Below are 21863 nucleotides of genomic sequence, written 5' to 3'. Positions count from 1 at the left end.
CCTTAAAGGCTCGCCAGACCAGCGCAAATGCTGGGTCAGGCGAGACCTAAAAAGACAGGCATGGGAGAAAATAAAATAAAGAAAAGAAGATAATGAATAGGAGAAAATAGAGAAAGTATGACAAATCGTAGGAGAAAAGAAAAAGGTAATCAAGGCATGGGAGAAAAAAACAAATTCAAGTCATCGGAATAGGAAAATGAGGCGCTAGATGGAAAAAAATAAAGGAAGCTTGGAGGAAGATAAAAGAAGAAAGTGTGAAAGAAAAGAAATCGAAACATGGAGCAAATGAAGGAAATTAAGGCCTGGGAGAGAAGGAGAGTATTACACGGGAGAAGAGAAAGATAATTTGATCAAGGCATGACAGAAAAGAATAGAAAAATAACACAACTATGAGAAAGGAAGATAGGAAGAAAATACCTGGGAGAAAAGAAATTAAATCAAGGTATGGAGAGAATAAAGGAAGCTGGGGCTATGGAGAAAATAAAGAAAGATAGACAAGACAAGGAACAATATTACATATATCAAGTCATGGGAGAAAAGAAAGTAACCCAGAGCACGGATAAAACAAAGGAAACCGAAGCACATGAGAAGAGAAAGTTAACAAAAGGCATGAGATGATGGAAGTTATATCAAGGGTGAGAGAAAATAAAGGAAAACGAGGCAAAGGAGAAGTGAAAGTGAGTTAATAAAGGTACAAGAGGAAGAAATGTAGCTGGGCGAGATGAAGACGAGTTCAAATAAATCTGAGAAGGGATGAAAGGAAACGAAGGGGGAGGAGAGAGAATCGAAAGGAGAGAGGACAGTGTTCAGGAAGGAGGGGAGGCTGACACTTGTGATAAGAACTTAGAATAATGATCCCAGAACGAGAGGGTGGGGGAGAGGCAGGAGGCAGTGCACGGGGTGGGAGCAGTGAGCGCAGAGGCTGCACAGGGAGGGCACTGTATATATAGACAGAGAGAGAGAGAGAGTGGCAGGAGGGGAGGGTGGATGGGCGGGGAGTCCCTCCTCGGCCGCCTCGCTTCGGAAGCGGTCTCAGTGTGTGATCCCTGGCAGAAAAGGAGAGCGTCCCAGCGGGGACAGACCTACAACTGCCCTGGCCGCACCCCCGGGAGAGGGGGACAGAGGTAGGGCCGAACTGGACGCACAGCTTTACAGAGGTAAGTCCTCAGCAACGAGTGGCCGCAGGGGTAGAGCCCTTCATTGTACCGGGAGATCAGCCAGGGGCCCAGCGGTAGGACCCTCACTGCCCTCACAGCTTTGCAGAGGTAGGACCCTCACTGCCCTCACAGCTTTACAGAGGTAGGATATTCACTGCACTCACAGCTTTGCAGAGGTAGGACCCTCACTGCCCTCACAGCTTTAAAGAGGTAGGACCCTCCCTGCACTCACAGTTTTACAGAGGTAGGACCCTCCCTGCACTCACAGCTTTACAGAGGTAGGATATCACTGCACTCACAGCTTTACAGAGGTAGGACCCTCACTGCACTCACAGCTTTACAGAGGTAGGCTATTCACTGCACTCACAGCTTTACAGCGGTAGTACCCTCACTGCACTCCCAGTTTTACATAGGTAGGACCCTCCCTGCACTCACAGCTTTACAGAGGTAGGATATTCACTGCACTCACAGCTTTACAGCGGTAGTACCCTCACTGCACTCACAGCTTTACAGAGGTAGGATATTCACTGCACTCACAGCTTTACAGTGGTAGGACCCTCCCTGCACTCACAGCTTCACAGAGGTAGGATATTCACTGCACTCACAGCTTTACAGTGGTAGGACCCTCACTGCACTCACAGCTTTACAGAGGTAGGACCCTTAATGCACTCACAGCTTTACAGAGGTAGGACCCTCCCTGCAATCACAGCTTTACAGAGGTAGGATATTCAATGCACTCACAGCTTTACAGGTTAAGGACCCACACTCCACTCACAGCTTTACAGAGGCAGGACCCTCACAGCACTGCCAGTTTTACATAGGTAGGACCCTCCCTGCACTCACAGCTTTACAGAGGTAGGATATTCACTGCACTCACAGCTTTACAGCGGTAGTACCCTCACTGCACTCACAGCTTTACAGAGGTAGGATATTCACTGCACTCACAGCTTTACAGTGGTAGGACCCTCCCTGCACTCACAGCTTCACAGAGGTAGGATATTCACTGCACTCACAGCTTTACAGTGGTAGGACCCTCACTGCACTCACAGCTTTACAGAGGTAGGACCCTTAATGCACTCACAGCTTTACAGAGGTAGGACCCTCCCTGCAATCACAGCTTTACAGAGGTAGGATATTCAATGCACTCACAGCTTTACAGGTTAAGGACCCACACTCCACTCACAGCTTTACAGAGGCAGGACCCTCACAGCACTCACAGGTTTACAGAGGTACGATATTCACTGCACCCATAGCTTTACAGAGGCAGGACCCTCACTGTACTCACAGCTTTACAGAGGTAGGACCTTCAATGCACTCACTGCTTTGCAGAGGAAGGACCCTCCCTGTGGTCACTGCTTTACAGAGGTAGGACCCTCACTGCACTCACAGCTTCACTCACAGCTTTACGGAGGTAGAACCCTCCCTGCACTCACAGCTTTACAGAGGTAGGACCGTCCTGGCGCTCACAGCTTTACAGAGGTAGGATCTTCCCTGCACTCACAGCTTTGCAGAAGTAGGACCCTCACTGCATTCACAGCTTTGCAGAGGTAGGACCCTCACTGCACTCACAGCTTTTATGGGGCAGGACCCTCACTCCACTCACAGCTTTACAGAGGTACGATATTCACTGCACTCACAGCTTTACAGAGGCAGGACCCTCACTGCACTCACAGCTTTACAGAGTTAGGACATTAACTGTACTCACTGCTTTGCAGAGGAAGGACCCTCCCTGTGGTCACAGCTTTACAGAGGTAGGACCCTCACTGCACTCACAGCTTTACAGAAGTAGGCCCTCACTGCACTCACAGCTTTACAGAGGCAGGACCCTCACTGCACTCAGTTTTACAGGGGTAGGACCCTCACTGCACTCACAGCTTTACAGAGGTAGGACCCTAACTGCACTAACAGCTTTACAGAGGTAGGGCCCTCACTGCACTCACAGCTTTACAGAGGTAGGACCTTCAGTGCACTCACAGCTTTACAGAGGTAGGACCCTCGCTGCACTCACAGCTTTACAGAGGCAGGACCCTCACAGCACTCACAGCTTTACAGAGGTATGATATTCACAACACTCACAGCTTTACAGAGGCAGGACCCTCACTGCACTCACAGTTTCACAGAGGTAGGACCTTCACTGCACTCACTGCTTTGCAGAGGAAGGACCTTCACTGCACTCACTGCTTTGCAGAGGAAGGACCCTCCCTGTGGTCACAGCTTTACAGAGGTAGGACCCTCACTGCACTCACAGCTTTGTAGATGTAGGACCCTCACTGCACTCACAGTTTTACAGAGGTAGGACCCTCCCTGCACTCACAGCTTCACAGAGGTAGGATATTCACTGCACTCACAGCTTTACAGTGGTAGGACCCTCACTGCACTCACAGCTTTACAGAGGTAGGACCCTCCCTGCACTCACAGCTTTACAGAGGTAGGACCGTACCGACACTCACAGCTTTACAGAGGTAGGACCTTCCCTGCACTCACAGCTTTGCAGAGGTAGGACCCTCACTGCATTCACAGCTTTGCAGAAGTAGGACCCACACTGCACTCACAGCTTTGCAGAGGTAGGACCCTCATTGCACTCACAGCTTTACAGAGGCAGGACCCTAACTCCACTCACAGCTTTACAGAGGTACGATATTCACTGCACTCACAGCTTTACAGAGGCAGGACCCTTACTGCACTCACAGCTTTACAGAGGCAGGACACTCACTGCACTCACAGCTTTACAGAGGTAGGACCTTAACTGTACTCACTGCTTTGCAGAGGAAGGACCCTCCCTGTGGTCACAGCTTTACAGAGGTAGGGCCCTCACTGCACTCACAGCTTTAGAGAGGTAGGGCCCTCACTGTACTCACAGCTTTAGAGAGGTAGGACCCTCACTGCACTCACAGCTTTGCAGAAGTAGGACCATCACTGCACTCACAGATTTGCAGAGGTAGGACCCTCATTGCACTCACAGCTTTACAGAGGCAGGACCCTCACTCCACTCACAGCTTTACAGAGGTACGATATTCACTGCACTCACAGCTTTACAGAGGCAGGACCCTCACTGCACTCACAGCTTTACAGAGGCAGGACACTCACTGTACTCACAGCTTTACAGAGGTAGGGCCTTAACTGTACTCACTGCTTTGCAGAGGAAAGACCCTCCCTGTGGTCACAGCTTTACAGAGGTAGGGCCCTCACTGCACTCACAGCTTTAGAGAGGTAGGACCCTCACTGCACTCACAGCTTTACAGAGGTAGGACCCTCACTGCACTCACAGCTTTACAGAGATAGGGTCCTCACTGCACTCAGCTTTACAGAGGTAGGACCTTCAGTGCACTCACAGCTTTACAGAGGTAGGACCCTTGCTGCACTAACAGCTTTACAGAGGTAGGACCTTCACTGCACTCGCAGCTTTACAGAGGTAGCGCCTCACTGCACTCACAGCTTTGCAGAGGTAGCGCCTCACTGTACTCACAGCTTTACTGAGGTAGGATATTCACTGCACTCACAGCTTTGCAGAGGTAGGACCCTCACTGCACTCACAGCTTTACAGAGGTAGGACCCTCACTGCATTGACAGCCTTACGGAGGTAGGATATTCACTGCACTCACAGCTTTACAGAGGTAGGGCCTTCACTGCACTCACAGCTTTACATAGGTAGGACCCTCACTGCACTCACAGCTTTACAGAGATAGGGCCCTCACAGATTTACAGAGGTTGGGCCCTCACTGCACTCACAGCTTCACAGAGGTAGGGCCCTCACTGCACTCACATCTTTATAGAGGTAGGACCCTCACTGCACTAAGTACTGCACACAGATGGGCGGAGGTGGGGCTGTGTACTGCACATAGATTTCTCCTGTGAGGCGAAGGAGGTCTCCTCCTGGCACAGACAGAAGTCTCTGTTGCACTGAGGGCTTCTCAGAGGACAGAGACTGAACTCTCTATGGCCCCTAGGGCTTCTCAGAGGACAGGGGACATAGAAGAAAGGTTTAGGGTATCTGTGGGTAAGTCCAATGCTGCTGTAGTGTTTGGCTGTGTGTACCGTAAAGATAGTCAGCTAATGGGTTTTAACTTTTTTTTTAAAGACATTCTTCTTTTGATAAATCTCTCCTCTGTGCCATGATGTATGGGCAGGAGTGGGGCTGTCTGTTGCTCTTTGCAAGGTTTCGTGAAAGTGAATGACTGATTGGATGGAACCATCCTGTTTGAATTACTATTCTAACTCCAGTCCTGAGATACTTTGGGGGAAAGTTATCAATTCCCCAAGTATTTTTAGGAAGTGTTCAAAAGCAGTGATTCTGAATGGCAGAAAGTGATGTCCTGAGTGCACAGCTCAGGGCAAGGAATACGGCGTTTGTTTACGCTCTGGATTTTAAAGAAAGAGAGACCATTCCATTGGGTCCTGGCTTGTCTACACTCTGGATCTGCTAAAGAAAAGAGACCATTCCATTGGGTCCTGGTTTGTTTACACTCTGGATCTGCTAAAGAAAGAGAGACCGTTCCATTGGGTCCTGGTTTGTTTACACTCTGGATCTGCTAAAGAAAGAGAGACCGCTCCATTGGGTCCTGGTTTGTTTACACTCTGGATCTGCTAAAGAAGGAGAGACCGTTCCATTTGGGTCCTGGTTCGTTTACACTCTGGATCTGCTAAAGAAAGAGAGAGGGTTCTATTGGGTCCTGGTTTGTTTACACTCTGGATCTGCTAAAGAAAGAGAGACCATTCCATTGGGTCCTGGTTCGTTTATGTAGGAAGGTGGATATCTGACTATGGTTACCCCCAACTTTTTGCCTAGTGTCTAGCTGGTTTTTCGACTTAGTTGGCCTGAGATCCTGCCATTCAGGGTCTCAGGCTGTCTGCTCTCTCTGTAAAATGGACTCCATGTACCCTAGGTACATACACAATTGGTAAGGATCACCTTATTGGACCCTGTACAGTGTACCCTAGGTACCCAGGGCATAGGTGTACCCTAGGCCTCCCAGGGGCTGCAGCATGTATTATGCCACCCCTGGTCTGGCCTTCCAATCAGACACAACTGGCTGATCACTCAGCTGGGGCAAGGTCGTGTAATCACCCCTTGCTTAGGTATAGTATGCCTATATCTACCCTTATATATAGACACAGGTGTACCTATCAGTCACTCCTATGGCAGGCCTTAACAATCCTGGAGGCAGAGTGCTTGGTAACATGTGAGATGGTGCTCTAGCATGAGCTGAGCCTGTCTGCAGCTTTCGGAACCAAGTCCTTATAGCTGTTCTATGATATAGCCTACCATATACTCTTAAAGTGCCTTATAATCTTAAACGGTTATGGTAACTATGGTTGGGCTGTATCAAAACATGTTGTGTAAGGTGTCTAACACTGTGGAATAATACCCCCATGCCATTTCGGGACATGAGAATATTATTCCCCCCTTCTAGAGGGAAAGACATGTTAAAATCATGCTTCAACTGTTAGCCTCTGACCAAAGCCTCAGCATCACAAAATGGATGCTGCTGCCACGACACAAGTCTGACCTCCTGCAGCTGGGAGTGATCCCAGCCAGGGAGGCCTGGACAATAGGTTTCCTGCTTGGGGAGGTGCTAGCACCTCCCCAGACAGCCTTTAGTGTATTGGGGCAGGGTGGGCTGAAAGGAATGAGACATGCCTGGGGCACACAAGGTGTTCCTTGCATAGTCCAGTTCAAACCGGCGCTGGGGCACTCCAGCCCCAGCTCTGGCGCGAAACTGGACAAAGGGAAGTGGGTGTAACCACCCCCTCCCAGGTCCCACCCATAAGGCGTGACCTAGCAGGTATCCCAGCCCCCCAGATTAGTATAAGAGTGGGAGTTGGGCCTCAAGACTTTAGATGATCCTGAACCTGCAAAACTGAACAGAAACTCTGGACCTTCGACATTCGACGAAAGAAGAAGACTGAAGAATCTCCCTTGTAGCCAAGGAGTGGCTACCCTGTGCAAACAGGCACCATCAAGAGACTACCCTTTGCTTTGCCCACGTTCTACGAGGAACCGACTGCAGAGCCTGACCAGAGCCTTGACTCCCAGACTTCTCCGACCCTGATCCACATCTGCAGCAGAGCTGAGATCCGTGGAGGCGACGAGTGACGTGGGACCGGCTACCTGGAAAAAGTGGCTAGTAACTTAAAGCGCAGCTTCTGAGGTACCCTCGAAGTTGTGCACCGGGGATTGAGAAGCCCCAACCCCAAGCACCATCTGCACCGAAGATCAGCCCCCCACACTCCACGAGTCCTGCGTGGGGCCCTTCAGCATTTTTCTGCTTGCCGCGTCTGTCCGGTTGCTTGCCCGCTGGCTAGTGGCCTTTGTGACGACGCACCCTGAAATCTTCTGCGCTGGTTTGGCTCCTCCAGACTGGCTCCCGCTTCTCTGCAAAGAAGAAGCACCCCAGACCTTCCTGGTCTGCACCAGAAGCAAGTCCTCCGTTCTTCGTGGGTTCCGCTTGCCAAGGCTTGGTGAGTCCTAGTCCAACTTCGACGCCGCCGACAGCAAGAGCCTTTGTGGGACAGCTCGCCTCCTGGTCCTGGTCGTCCTCGACGCTTCCTGGTCCTCCTGGCTGCAGCGACAAGCTTCACCTTCACCTGCAATCTTCACGACATCGCCTGGTTCCTTCCTGGTTCCACGTGGTCACTGGCTAGTGACCTTGACTCTGTCCCTTCTGCTTGCAGGTTTCCTTTCTTCTTGATCCCAGCCTTGGGATCCACCGGACACTCTTCCCTGACTGCCTGTCAGCATCTTTCTTCAGGCATCCATAGGAGTCGACGACGAAAACGACGCATCTTCACCCCTATGCACCCGCAGCCTGTGGGCTAGGTAGCTTGGGTACTCCGGTGCTCATCAGGATAGTGACTATCCTAGTGTCTAGTTTTCAAGTCTCAACTTCCTAGCTACTCCGGAAGTGTCCTATATCTACCGTTTTCTAAACTGTACTATTGCTATTGACTTTTACGCATTACGCGTGAGTGTTTCCACTCTGCACACGAATCCCGTGGGCCTCCCACTCCCTAACTAACGCTAGTGTAGTGTAGCCCCAGCGATTCCCTAGGCCTAGGCCTATTCTATTTCTGTGACAGTGGTCCTTATACCACTTACTTAGTATATGGTTTGCGTGGCCCCTAGGGCCTAACTGTATTACTTACCTGTGTGACTTAATGTATGCTTAAATAAGACTGTGTTGTACTTACCTCTAATCTCATAAAGAGTGCTGAGGGTTGCTTAGAATAAATACACTTTATTTTATATATATCTGTTGTGGTGTCCTTTCATTTGGTATTCAAGGGATTATATATGGTATCACAGCTGGCTTCACATGCCATTCAGAGTTTAGCCTAAGACTGCTCTTGTCCATGCTACCACTAGGATAGCTGGTCTATAAGGTTGACTTTACAACCAATCACCATAAGGGTATTTGGACTGATATAAGGTGTACACTATAACTAGTGACATCATACATCAGGCCAACTTCTCACAGTTTACACTCTGGATCTGCTAAAGAAAGAGAGACCATTCCATTGGGTCCTGGTTTGTTTACCATCTGGATCTGCTAAAGAAAGAGAGACCATTCCATTGGGTCCTGGTTTGTTTACACTCTGGGTCTGCTAAAGAAAGAGAGACCATTCCATTGGGTCCTGGTTTGTTTACACTCTGGATCTGCTAAAGAAAGAGAGACCATTCCATTAGGTCCTGGTTTGTTTACACTCTGGATCTGCTAAAGAAAGAGAGAGGATTCCATTGGGTCCTGGTTTGTTTGTTCGAAGGGGTGGGTCCACCAAGAGAACCATCACTAACTGGCCAGTGAGAAGCCAATCAAACGTGGGTTCTCTTTCTCTGGGGCCTAGTGAGATCTGCACACAGAGCGAGTGGAATTTATGTGGCATTAGTGAAATTTACTTGGAACTGGTAAAGTTTTTATGTGGTACTGATGTGGTGTTTTTGTGGTATTGAGGTTTTTATCGATGCGGCATTTAGGATGTATTGAGGTTTATATGTGGTATTGACGAGGCGTTTATGTGGTATTGATGGGGCGTTTATGTGGTATTGATGAGATTTTCTGTGGTATTGATGAGGCATTTGTGTGGTATTGAGAGGCGTTTATGTGATATTGATGATATGTTCATCTGGTATTGACAAGATGTGTATGTGGTAGTGGTGAGGCGTTTATGTGGTATTGGAGAGATGTGTATGTAATATTGATGAGATGTTTATGTGGTAGCGGCAAAATGCGTTAATGTGAACTGGTGAGTTCTCTGTGTGAAACTGAAGGTTCGTCTTGCATTGTGTGATTACACACTGCACTGGCAGGTTGCACATGTGCAGCAGTCCTGGGTTCTAGGACAGGGTGCCTCCCCGCTGCAGGGGTGCCCACGTACCCTGCTCCTGTCCCTTGCACCTGTATCTATGAGCCCCTGGTGCACAACACATCAACACAGTCTACAAAACAGCCAGTACACCAACACAACGCAAACACATCCTCTCAAGTCAAACTACACAAAACAAATACAACACACCCAGCGTACTAGACTTACATCATCATACAAACCCATGACAATTCTCCTGCACCAGCACATCATCTCTACAAAGCAGACCACGTGACAGCCGAACAGACAGCTGCAGCAGCACACGTGACCTCCTCTTATAAGAATGTCGAAAAAGAGTAGACCCACTGAGACCCAGGAAGTGAGACTGTGCTCTCAGGGTGCTCACTCAAGCTCAGTGAGGGAGATAGTGCAACAAGGTGTATCATTGAAACCAAGCGAGTGTGACTGTGCTACAAAATGTGGCACTCACACTCAGTGAGAGAGACTGCAAGGAGTGGCACTCAGACTCATTGAGGGAGACTGTGAAGCAAGGCATGGCACTCACACTCAGTGAGGGAGACTGCAAGGAGTGGCACTCACACTTATTGAGGGAGACTGTGAAGCAAGGAATGGCACTTAGATTCAGTGAGAGAGACTGTGTGTCAAGGGGTGGCACTCAGACTCAGTGAGAGAGACTGCGCGGCAAGGAGTGACACTCAGACTCAGTGAGAGAGACTGCGTGGCAAGGAGTGGCACTCATTGATGGAGAGTGCGCAGCAAGGAGTGGCGATCAGACTCATTGAGGGAGAATTTGAAGCAAGGAGTAGCAATCACACTCAGTGAGAGCGACTGCAAGGAGTGGCACTCAGATTCAGTGAGAGAGACTGTGCGCCAAGGAGAGGCACTCAGACTCAGTGAGAGAGATTGCGCGGCAAGGAGGGCACTCAGTAGGGAGACTGTGCAGCAAGGAGAGGAACTCAGTAGGGAGACTGCGCAGCAAGGAGTGGCACTCAGTAGGGAGACTGTGCAGCAAGGAGTGGCGTTCAGACTCAGTGAGGGAGACTTTACAGCATGGAGTGGCGCTCAAACTCAGTGAGGTAGACTGCACAGCGAGGAGTGGCACTCAGTGATGGAGACTGCACAGCAAGGAGTGCCACTCAGACTCAGTGAGGGAGACTGTGAAGCAAGGACAGGCACTCGGACTAAGTGAGGGAGAGTGCACAGCGAGGAGTGGCACTCAGTGAGGGAGACTGCACAGCAAGGATTGGCGCTCAGACTCAGTGAGGGAGACTGCACAGCGAGGAGTGGCGCTCAGTGAGGGAGACTGTGCAGCAAGGAGTGGCGCTCAGACTCAGTGAGGGAGACTGAAGCAAGGAGTGCCGCTCAAACTCAGTGAGGGAGAGTGCGCAGCAAAGAGCGGCACTCATTGAGGTTGACGGAGAGTGCGCAGCAAGAAGTGGCGCTCAGACTCATTGAGGGAGACTGTGATGCAAGGAGAGGCACACTCATTGAGGGAGACTGTGAAGCAAGGAGGGGCACTCAGATTGAGTGAGAGAGACTGCATGGCAAGGAGTGGCACTCAGACTCAGTGAGAGACTGCGCGGCAAGGAGTTGCACTCAGTAGGTAGACTGCGCAGCAAGGAGTGCCACTCAGACTCAGTGAGGGAGACTGTGAAGCAAGGAGAGGCACTCAGACTAAGTGAGGGAGAGTGCATAGCAAGGAGTGGCGCTCAGTGAGGGAGACTACACAGCAAGGATTTGCACTCAGACTCAGTGAGGGAGACTGCACAGCGAGGAGTGGCGCTCAGTGAGGGAGACTGCGCACCAAGGAGTGGCACTCAGACTCAGTGAGGAGGACTGAAGCAAGGAGTGGTGCTCAAACTCAGTGAGGGAGAGTGTGCAGCAAAGAGTGGCACTCAGGGCAAGGAGTGGCACTCAGACTCAGTGAGAGAGACTGTGCGGCAAGGAGTGTCACTCAGACTCAGTGAGAGAGACTGCGTGGCAAGGAGTGGCACTCATTGAGGGAGAGTGCGCAGCAAGGAGTGGTGCTCAGACTCATTGAGGGAGAATTTGAAGCAAGGAGTGGCTCACACTCAGTGAGGGAGACTGCAAGGAGTGGCACTCAGATTCAGTGAGAGAGACTGCGCGCCAAGGAGAGGCACATAGACTCAGTGAGAGAGATTGCGCGGCAAGGAGAGCACTCAGTAGGGAGACTGTGCAGCAAGGAGAGACACTCAGTAGGGAGACTGTGCAGCAAGGAGTGGCACTCAGTAGGGAGACTATGCAGCAAGGAGTGGGGTTCAGACTCAGTGAGGGAGACTTTACAGCAAGGAGTGGCACTCAAATTCAGTGAGATAGACTGCACAGCGAGGAGTGGCGCTCAGTGATGGAGACTGCGCAGCAAGGAGTGCCACTCAGACTCAGTGAGGGAGACTGTGAAGCAAGGAGTGGCGTTCAGACTCAGTGAGGGAGACTGCACAGCAAGGATTGGCACTCAGACTCAGTGAGGGAGACTGCACAGCGAGGAGTGGCGCTCAGTGAGGGAGACTGCGCAGCAAGGAGTGGGGTTCAAAGCGTAGATATGACAACATTTTCCCTGAATGTCTTTTTTTTAAATGTGGGAAACCTCTCCCTCAAGCAAAGTAGGGTGACGCTGTGAAACTCGTTTCTAGTCTGGGTAAAGGGCACTTTGTTAACTTTGAGGAAAAAGTTTAAAAATTCACCCACTACGAAGGATGACAATACTCCAACCTCAATCTGTTGTTTGAGTAGAAACACTAGAAGTTTAGAAAGAACCTGAAGATGACCCCTTTCTGAGAATCGTAGCCGCAACCTCTCTAACCACATCATGAGCGTGCAGGTGTTATGAGACCAGTTGTAGCTGTTGCATGTACATCTGTGCGGCCCATGTGCCTTCTGCTGAGACCACAAGTGCTCTGAAGATCTTAGCTGTAGGTGGGGCTACTTAAGGCGCTCCCTGAATGTCTGCCAGTGGCCAGTGCCGCTCGCCAAAATATCACTGAGGTGCAAGCGCCACGTGAAGGCCACTGACTGGGGCTTAACTCTGAGTAACATTACAAGGAGCAACGGGCCAAGCTGCAAAGTTGGCTTTTTGTGTGCATCATTGTCAAAGTTCTAAGGGAAACATTTGAATGATATGAACACCCTTATTGAGCACGTACAGAAGGGTTTCGCTTCAGATTTACTACACAGAAAAATGTACCCTTTCATTTTGAATGTCACTTTAATTCCGAATTGATATCACAAACTGTTTTTGTTAGGGGTGTGTGAAATTCAAGTAATGTGCATTTGTGTAATTTTGTACTGTTTTTAGAAAATAAAAGAGTTGCAAAACTGGACTTTAGTACTGCATTTTAGCATGAAATTCACCCAAATATGAGGACATATTTCTCTCTAAAAAAGTAGCACAAAAAAACCCACAGGTGGCACCAGCAACAGCGGCTCACATCCTGGTCGTTGCGTCGAACCAGGGCTAATGTGGCATAATTATGCCACTGGTGGGATTTTGGAAATTCCGCATACCAAACGTAATGTGAAATTTGCTGGATCGTGATGGCGTCACTGAAATCTCATCCAGGCGTAGTTTTGGGGCCAGATTTCTGACCAACCGTCCGTAGTTTCGGACTGCCCGTAAATTAGCCCTAAAGTCCGTTGTCCGTGATAGGTGTGTTAACGGGCGGCATTTGTACGTCATTTTAGCCTCTCCCCTAAAAAACAAAAATTAATTCCCCCAATTGTGTTTGCTTAGCTGAAGAGGGGGAGTCTCCTGGGCTGCATTCCGGAGAGAGGGGGCGAGAGGGGCACAGGCTGAAAAGAAGTGTCTGCTCCCCCAAAGAAAGGCAGATGTGCGCCATCAGCAGATGTTAAGGCTGTTTTGGAGCCGGTATTTCCGTGAATTGATGGAATCACTTGAAAATTCCCAATAACAGGTATTGTCTGCCGTGTGCGAGCCTTCAACTTTAAGATGGCTTTGAACTGCAGTGGCCCTTTACCCAGTGTGAAATATTCACAGGTAAAACAGATTTTCAACAAGACGGCGCTGCTTGTCCGCTCCCTGCCCTCCGAGGTGCCAGCCCGTTCCCTCTCTGCCACACAAGAAGAGAGGGCGCTTTGAAAAGCTGTTGATATCACTGCAAGATTCGCTACATTTTGTGTGAAATGCCGAGACACACCAGACCATTCGCACATAAAAACGGAAATACATTTCTTTGAAATCATTCTCGGTAACAGACATTCCGCTGGGTGTCATTATTTTTTCCTCTGAAGTAAAGATGTGGCGTAAGTGCACGATACAGAAACATGAATCGTCACCTTTGCTTCACCTCCTCACACGCTGTTTTTGCTTAACGGATCATTTCTTTATTAGCTCCTAATGGCGAGGTGTGTGGGGCTACAACACCTGAGAGAAGCCTGCGAGACAGCCCTACTATTTAATCTCTGAGATGGCTCGACCGGCCGCTCTCTGAGGGCACTGAGGAACAAATGGAGTCGATTACACCATAGTGAACGTACAGTACTATGTAGAAAATAGTCAATAAACGCATTGATAGAATAGTGGGGTATGACCTCTCCTTCCATGCGTCTGTAAAACTGACCTTTTGTCCTGAGATTTTGTCCTGGATTTTGACCCTTTGTCCTGAATTTTTGTCCCGATTTTTGACCCTTTGTCCTGATTTTTTTAGTCCTGTCCGGAACTTGCCTCCATGTCAGTTGGTCACCCTAGTTTGAAGTGGTGTGAAACACCACCTCCAAGAATTTTCTCTGAGGAAAAACACCTGCCAGAACTTGCATAGAAATATCTATCCATAGAGAGACGACATTTGAATGAATGAAAGGCTCGCACGCAATCACAGGGCCACCCGTACTGAGGGCCTTCGGGTACATTTTTGCGCAAAATGCCATTATGCCCAGAAAAAGTTTGTACAAGGGGACTGCTCCGGCCCATTTTAATATCTCGCAATCATCTACTGGAACCCACTCTGGTCAGATGGACCTTTTTACTTGCCCAATAGCGTGGAGGGAAAAACAACACAATTATCAAAATTACTGTCCGCAATTTGCCATAATCAAGGACTCGAGACTTAATCTCTTGGCTCTTTTTATTATCAGCATGAAGATTTGCAGATACAAGGTCCTCAATACGAGGCACAACAAGTACATAGGCACTAACACAAAAGCTACTCTACGGAGAATCCGCATACGGCTAAAAATAACTAAAAGTACAATCTCTAAAAGCATGAGGTAGAACACCACCAAGCAAATGTCGATACTAGGGACACTGAACCATACCATCTCTGTCCCTACTCTGCACTAGATGACATCCCTACTTAGCAATCCCTTGAGACCCTCATCGAATAAAAGGTGTCAGAGTGAAACTTCATAAGAAGACTTCACTTTAGAGAGCTTGGTCTAAGTTGCCCCCTCTATCCCTTCGCCTAGCCTTCCTCTGCTCTGGGCTGCTCTGATCTGCCTCCACCCTCGGGGCGCTGTCCCTAATACAGAACCCCAAATCCCAGAACACGCCCTTTGCGCCTCCTCTTCTGCGGGGTCGTCTTTCAGTAAATTTCCACAGAGCGCTGTCCAGTTCCATCGTCCATCGCTTGGCCTTGAGTCCCAGACGCCATCCGCACTAGGAGTTACGATTGGCACATTCCAATACACTCCCATGTCTGGCTTTTACTACATAAGTCAATTTGTTAACAAAGAGCTTCTCTACTAACGAGCAACTGTCCTTGCACCTGGGGTGAGATCATGCAAAGCAGACATTCTTCACATCTTTTAAGTTGCAATTTACTACAGCCTAAAACCTCTACTGGAATAAATCCTTTTTGGCCTATTGCCCTTGGCTAACATAAGAAAATACCAGGCCTTTCGCCTCAACGATATATGCGAATTCTGGCCACTACTTCGGTTACACAAGCAGGTTTAAATCACAGTATTGACATTTACGTCTTTCTTTCATGTGTGGTCAAACTAAACAATCCACAGACACGAAGTCTAAGTTACACATTTCTAACACCACATTACTTTTCATGTAGGCTAAACTCTATACATTTCTCTAATACCTTTACAATGTGCTTGTACATAGCTGGCACTTCTATTAAAGTCGATATAGGTTATACAATTCGTAATACATTGCACACAAAATACCTGAGTACACATTTGATTATATGCGGGTGCCGACTAACAGTGAGTATAATGCACCCCTACAATTTTCAAACTTTTAAGCGCTACATCAGTTCCCCCCTTTGATGACATCCGTCATCACACCATTACATTTCTCTTCTTTAGAACTGATTTAGACCGCGCTAGTCATAACATTTCCATGTCGGACTCCCTCCAGTTTCTTAAGACTCTCATATTGCTGCTCCTGGAGCTTCGCCATCCTTTTCTCGTTTGCCTTAAGAGCCCTTTCAACCTTGCCTCCTTGATACCACTTCCATGCCTTCACGCATCCCCACAAACAAATCACGCAAACCACAGCAATGATAATTGGCTTCAACACTGATCCCAGAAATCCTCTTCCCAAATTCGCAAACCAAGTTCCCACTCTTCCAAATCCTAATCCAATCTTCTCCCACACATTCTCCTCCGTCAAATCCATAATCTCCTTGTGAATAGTCGTGATGTTATCTATGTACTTCCCTATCTCCTTCGTGTTGTCTGGAATATATGTGCAGCATTCCTGAACCTTCAATAATTTGCAGACTCCGCCTTCTTTTGCTAGTAATATGTCTAAAGCAAGGCGATTCTGCATAACCATATTCCGTATCGACAACATCTCTCCAGCCACCAACAACAAAGATCTCGCCGTGTTCATAGACAACTCATCAACCACAGTCGCCAACCTCCTGATCTTCACATCATTCAACACCACACCCATACTAGGTATCATTGCTCCGTATATGTCCCCAATCACTGCACCGGCGTTCGTAGCCCTACGTTTCCTAGACTGTCGCTTCGTCTCTAGCAACTCCAAGTCCTCGGTGTGATAGATCTTCGGGAATATAATGGCCAAATAGCATATGCCATACCAATTCGCAGGTAGCCTGACATAAGCATTCTTCCCACATACATAATATACTGTCGGAATTACCTCTATTGGACCTACCATAAAATTCTTAGCAGAAGCTTCCACTGTGAAGGTCTGAGAACAAGTGCTATGTCCTACTGCGACCTTATCCATATCGGATTGAGGCCGTCCAATACACAAATTCCCTCTCTGTACCTCATCTAACGCTATTGGTCCATAACTTCCCTTGGATCTGTGAGCCCTCTCCTCGTCTGTCCAATCTACTGGACTATCTCCGGTGTGTCGTGTCTGGGTCAACTGTCTGTATCTGTCCTCTACCTGGTCTATGAATTTCTTCTCTATCTCAGATAACGCACATGTCAGGTTATTCCTGTGAGCATGCGCCGTATCCAACTTCATAGTCGGTCTAAAATACTTCAGGAGTCTGTCCTCTTTCTTATTAGAATCATATTTGTTCAAATGCTTGATTGCTGGAACTTCAGGAAGTACCGTGTCAAAATTTGAAAAGAAATACTCGAACTGTCTCCTATCATAAAATAAACTGAGTAATAAACTACAAGAAATCCCATATGTCAATGGGAGATGATGATACTTGATACCCTCATCCACTGAAGCAGGCAACTGCATACACACATAGCAATCCTTCACATCCATCGCATCAACATACTCATACAGCAACCTTGCATACGCATTAAGCTTGAAATCACCCTTGGACAAATCCATGTGGAGTCTGCGATCATCCCTCAACTTCGATGTTTCCTGTTCTCTAATACTGACACCACTCTGCCCTGGGGTAATAGGTGTGGGTGCTCCCTGAACCTTCCCCTCTTGCCTGTGAGCCACCATGTATGAACTTATCACTACCGCAAATATGGTGATTATCACAACTCCTACCAATGTGCCTATTATCAATTTAGCCCTACGATGTGGGTTTGCAGGATCTGCCATCTTCGGAATATACTCAGTATCCAATACAGTCTCTGAAAGGGTAAGTCTCTTTCTCATCAGTGTCTCTTTCGTGAACTTTAGGCAAACCTCCCTAACTTTTCTTCGTTCTATAACGGAAAAATCCCTAATTTTGTTCTTCTTCCGCTCGGATCTAGGTTATCTTCTTCTCTGCTTGCAACCTTCTCAAATCAATCTAACATAAGCGCTGGCCCCAACAGTTCCAGGACTCCCTGCAATATTTCGAGCTTAAGAATGATCAGTTCTTGTGGGTCTGGCACAGTCGTGAACGTCGGGAACTCCAAATTGTCCAAGATCATACCTCGAATGACACTCAGGAATGGCGGACTCGGAATATGAATCGTCAAAATTCCTTCGATCTCCAATCCCGGAACTTTCAGCAACACTTCCACCCTCTGGAGCGGGACACTGTTGACCAATGTCATCGACCTCAACCTTCCCGTGCTCGGTAACCCTGGCATCAGTCACTTGATATGCCCACTCTGGTGAAGCGTACTTCCGACTTGGCACTCGAGTTTTCTTGGACCTTCTCACACCACCTTGAGGATTCTCCTCGTCACCTGATTCTTCTTCTGGCTCTTCCGAAACTGGTGCAAGGTCTGTGTCCGGAGCCAACCTCAGGTTTACCCGGTTCTGTCTTGCGGGCCAAACCCTCTCTGCTTCGGTAACACCTCCGGTCTTCTCTTCAATACCCGGTGCACTGACCTCCTCTTCTTCGGCAGAACTTGATTCTGTACTACCCACTGCACCTCTTGCTCTTTCGCCGGTTTCTGGGTCAGTACTCCTTTCACGCTCTTCCCCAATACGATTCAGTGCACCAGCAGCCGCTTCAGCAACCCTTACAGCTTGACTGGCCCTCTCAGAAGGCTCGGTCGGCTCACTGGGATCTTTGTTCTCGAGAGGGGCTGTATCTTCCAAGGGTGCTGGAACTCTACGGGTATGAGAAGCATGCACCCAGTTCGGTAAACCTCCACACTTGACAGCTGTGTTCGTGACAAGGATCACTTGGAAAGGGCCGCGCCACCTAGCATCCAAACAACTCTTCCTCACGTGCTTTCGGACTAGGACCCAATCGCCTGGGTCCAAGTCGTGGCACCGGTCACTCGCAGCTGGAACCGTTGCTGTCTGCACCTGCTGAGACACAGAACGGACCACGTCAGCAAGGCCTTTACAATAGTCCAGGATCATATCATCAGTGATATTTATCAGAGCAGTAGCAGGTATTGCAGGCAAACGCATCGCTCTTCCCATGAGGATTTCATGGGGTGACAACCCAGTCCTTCTATCAGGCACACTTCGGAGGCTCATAAGGACCAAAGGTAATGCATCAGGCCATTTCAGAGACGTAGACGAACACACTTTCGCCATCCGAGCCTTCAGAGTTCCATTCACCTGCTCCACTATCCCTGAAGCTTCTGGTCTATAGCTACAGTGTAACTTCTGATCTATATTCAAAGCAGCACAAAGCAACTTCATAACTTCACTGTGGAAATGAGTTCCTCTGTCCGATTCAAAGGACGTCGGGAACCCGTACCTTGGAATGAGTTCTCTCAATAATAGTTTCGCTACTGTGAGTGTGTCACATCTGCGTGTAGGGTACGCCTCCACCCACCTGGAAAAGACACATACTATCACTAATATGTACCTCAACCCGTTACACTTCGGCATTTCGACAAAATCCAGCTGCATCCTATTGAAAGGTCCCCCTGACCTCCCTATGTGGCTCAACGTCACAGCGGTTCTTTTCCCTACATTCATCTGTTGACAAGTGACACACCTCTGGCACACAGTTTCAGCCACTGCACGAAACTTCGGATTGTACCAAGTCTGACGAAACACTCTCATCATGGCATCCCTACCCAGATGTACAGCACCATGTATCAACCTCGCCATGGGATTCAACAAACTTTCCGGCAACACCGCTCGTCCATCATTCGAAACCCATATATCCACATCTCCCTTCTCACATCCCGCTCGTATCCAGCTGTCACGTTCCTGTTCCGAGACCCCTTCCTGAAGCTGTTTCAGTTCCTCCCATGAGTCGGCCATTGCTAACATCTGACCGTACACCACCTCCTCCCCAGTTTCCTCGACGTGGGTCTCAGTGAAGTTGCATCCCTGTTCTGCACAAAATCGGGCTACTTCATCAGCGTAGTTATTTCCCAACGAAACGAAATCATTTCCCTTTGTGTGGGCAGCACATTTAACAACAGCAATTTCATCAGGACCTTGCAATGCTTTTAACAGTTTCCGCACATGATCACCATTTCTTATGGGTGAACCTGAAGACGTCATAAACCCTCTCTGGGACCATAGCTGTCCGAAGTCATGAACCACACCAAACCCATACTGGCTGTCCGTGTAAATAGTTACATGAATCTTGTCGGCTGCCAAACAGGCACGAGTCAGAGCAATGAGCTCAGCCACCTGCGCGGAGTGTACTCCTTCTAAACAAGCGGCTTCAACCACACCCGTAATGGTGCATACAGCAAACGCTGCTCTCAATCGACCGACACTGTCTCTTAAACATGAACCGTCTACAAAGAAAATCTCATCTGACACTGGGAGCGGTTCATCGACAATGTCAGGTCTCGGTTTGGTGCATAGTTCAGTCACATCGAGACAATCATGGTCCTCACAATCTTCATTATCATCTATAATTGGAACAGGTAACAATGTAGCAGGATTCAAAACAGCACACCTCTTCAATGTCACATTATCGGCTGCAAGGATAACTTGCTCATAACGAGTCAGCCTATTATTCGTGAGGTGCTGTGTTTTAGTCCTAGTCATCAACAATTCAACAGAGTGTGGCACATGTACAGTAAGAGGATGTCCCATCACAATGCTCTCACATCTCTCGATGCTGACACCTGTTGCCGCAACGGATCTGAGACATCCGGGCAACGCAGAAGCTACTGGATCTAAAGTAGCTGAGAAATAAGCAACTGGTCTACGGACACCTCCATGATTCTGGGTTAACACTGCTAATGCGCAACCTTCTCTTTCGCAGCAGAATAATGCAAATGCCTTGTTGTAATCCGGCATTCCCAACGCAGGCGCGCTACATAAGGCTTCTCTCAGCCTCAGAAATGATTTCAAACAGTCGTCGTCCCATGGTACCGGATCACTTACATCCTTTCGCGTCAGCCGCTGTAAAGGCTTCGCTTCAAAGGAAAAGTTTGGGATCCACTGGCGGCAATAGCCCACCATTCCCAAAAACATTCTAACTTCCCTCTGTGTCGAGGGAACTGGCATCCTCAGAATCGCATCAATGCGATCTGGAGACACTTTCCTTTTACCCTTCTCAATTCTGTGCCCCAAATACTGTACCTCAGGTAAACAGTATTACAGCTTGTTTGGAGACACCTTGTGACCGTTCTCTCCCAGGAAATTCAACAACGCAATGGTATCGACCCTGCAAGCGTCTTCTGTCTCTGATGCGACAAGCAGGTCGTCAATGTATTGCACCAAAACAGAGTTTTTCGGCAACACAAGACTTTCAAGATTCTTCTTTAGGAGCTGATTAAAAATCGACGGGCTCTCCGTATACCCCTGTGGGATACGGCACCATGTTAATATACGATTCTCTAGCCTAAATGCAAAAAGAAATCTACTCTCTTCATGTAGGGGAATCGAAAAGAATGCCTGACACAAGTCAATCACTGTGAACCATCCAGCTTCGCATGGGATCTGGAACAGTATCACAGATGGATTCGGTACCACTGGACAACATGGAACAACTATGTCGTTTATTTTCCGCAGGTCTTGCACTATCCTGAACTTCCCACTTGGTTTCTGCAGTCCCATAATGGGTGAATTACATGGACTACCCATGATCTCCACCAGTATTCCCTGCCTAATCATAGACTCAATCACAGGTTTAATCCCTGCAACTGTTTCAGGCGATAGTTTATACTGAGGTGTTCTCGGGAATTCTGCATTCGGTTTAACCTGTATCTTCACTGGTTCCACTCCCCTGACTAAACCGATCTCCTCTCCGCTTAGATCCCACACATCGGTCGATACAGACTCCCTCAAATCCGGCGGAAGCTCCTCCACTGTCAAAGCTGGGTACATTTCCACACACACCCGCTGATTTGCAACCTTAAAGGTCGCGTCATCATCCCTCGTCTGTACCTCTACTCCCTTCGGGGTACAGTAGATTGTACAATTGAGCTTACACAGCAAATCTCTTCCCAGCAAACAAACAGGGCTAGAATCGCACACCACGAACTGATGTCGATCCCTAAAGTTGCCTATCCTGACTGGAATCGGTTCTGTCAAGGGGCTAACTAGCCTCTTATTCGCCACTCCAACCACTTGTATGCATTCCCCAGAAAGGGCTACCCCCGGGACCACTGCTGATCTTATCGTTGACCTGG

The 21863-nt window shown here is 48.5% G+C and overlaps 1 protein-coding gene across 3 annotated transcripts in view; it reads left to right on the top strand.

The window, feature by feature from the left end:
- The window catches only part of AVPR2 (arginine vasopressin receptor 2), a 326544-nt gene that overhangs the window by 193661 nt on the left and 111020 nt on the right, over positions 1–21863 (top strand). The window contains exon 1 of one of the 3 annotated variants that reach the window (XM_085629768.1): positions 998–1157. The exons of the other annotated variants lie outside the window; for them this stretch is intronic. The gene's annotated coding sequence lies outside the window, so the exon portion shown is untranslated. Of the gene's footprint in view, positions 1–997; positions 1158–21863 lie in introns of those variants that run through there. 3 annotated transcript variants of the gene reach the window in all.

This window comes from Triturus cristatus, chromosome 10, assembly GCF_964204655.1.
Source record: "Triturus cristatus chromosome 10, aTriCri1.1, whole genome shotgun sequence".
Classification (NCBI taxonomy): Eukaryota; Metazoa; Chordata; class Amphibia; order Caudata; family Salamandridae; genus Triturus; species Triturus cristatus.
Note: the sequence above shows the minus strand (reverse complement) of the source record. Positions and strands in the feature narration are given on the sequence as shown.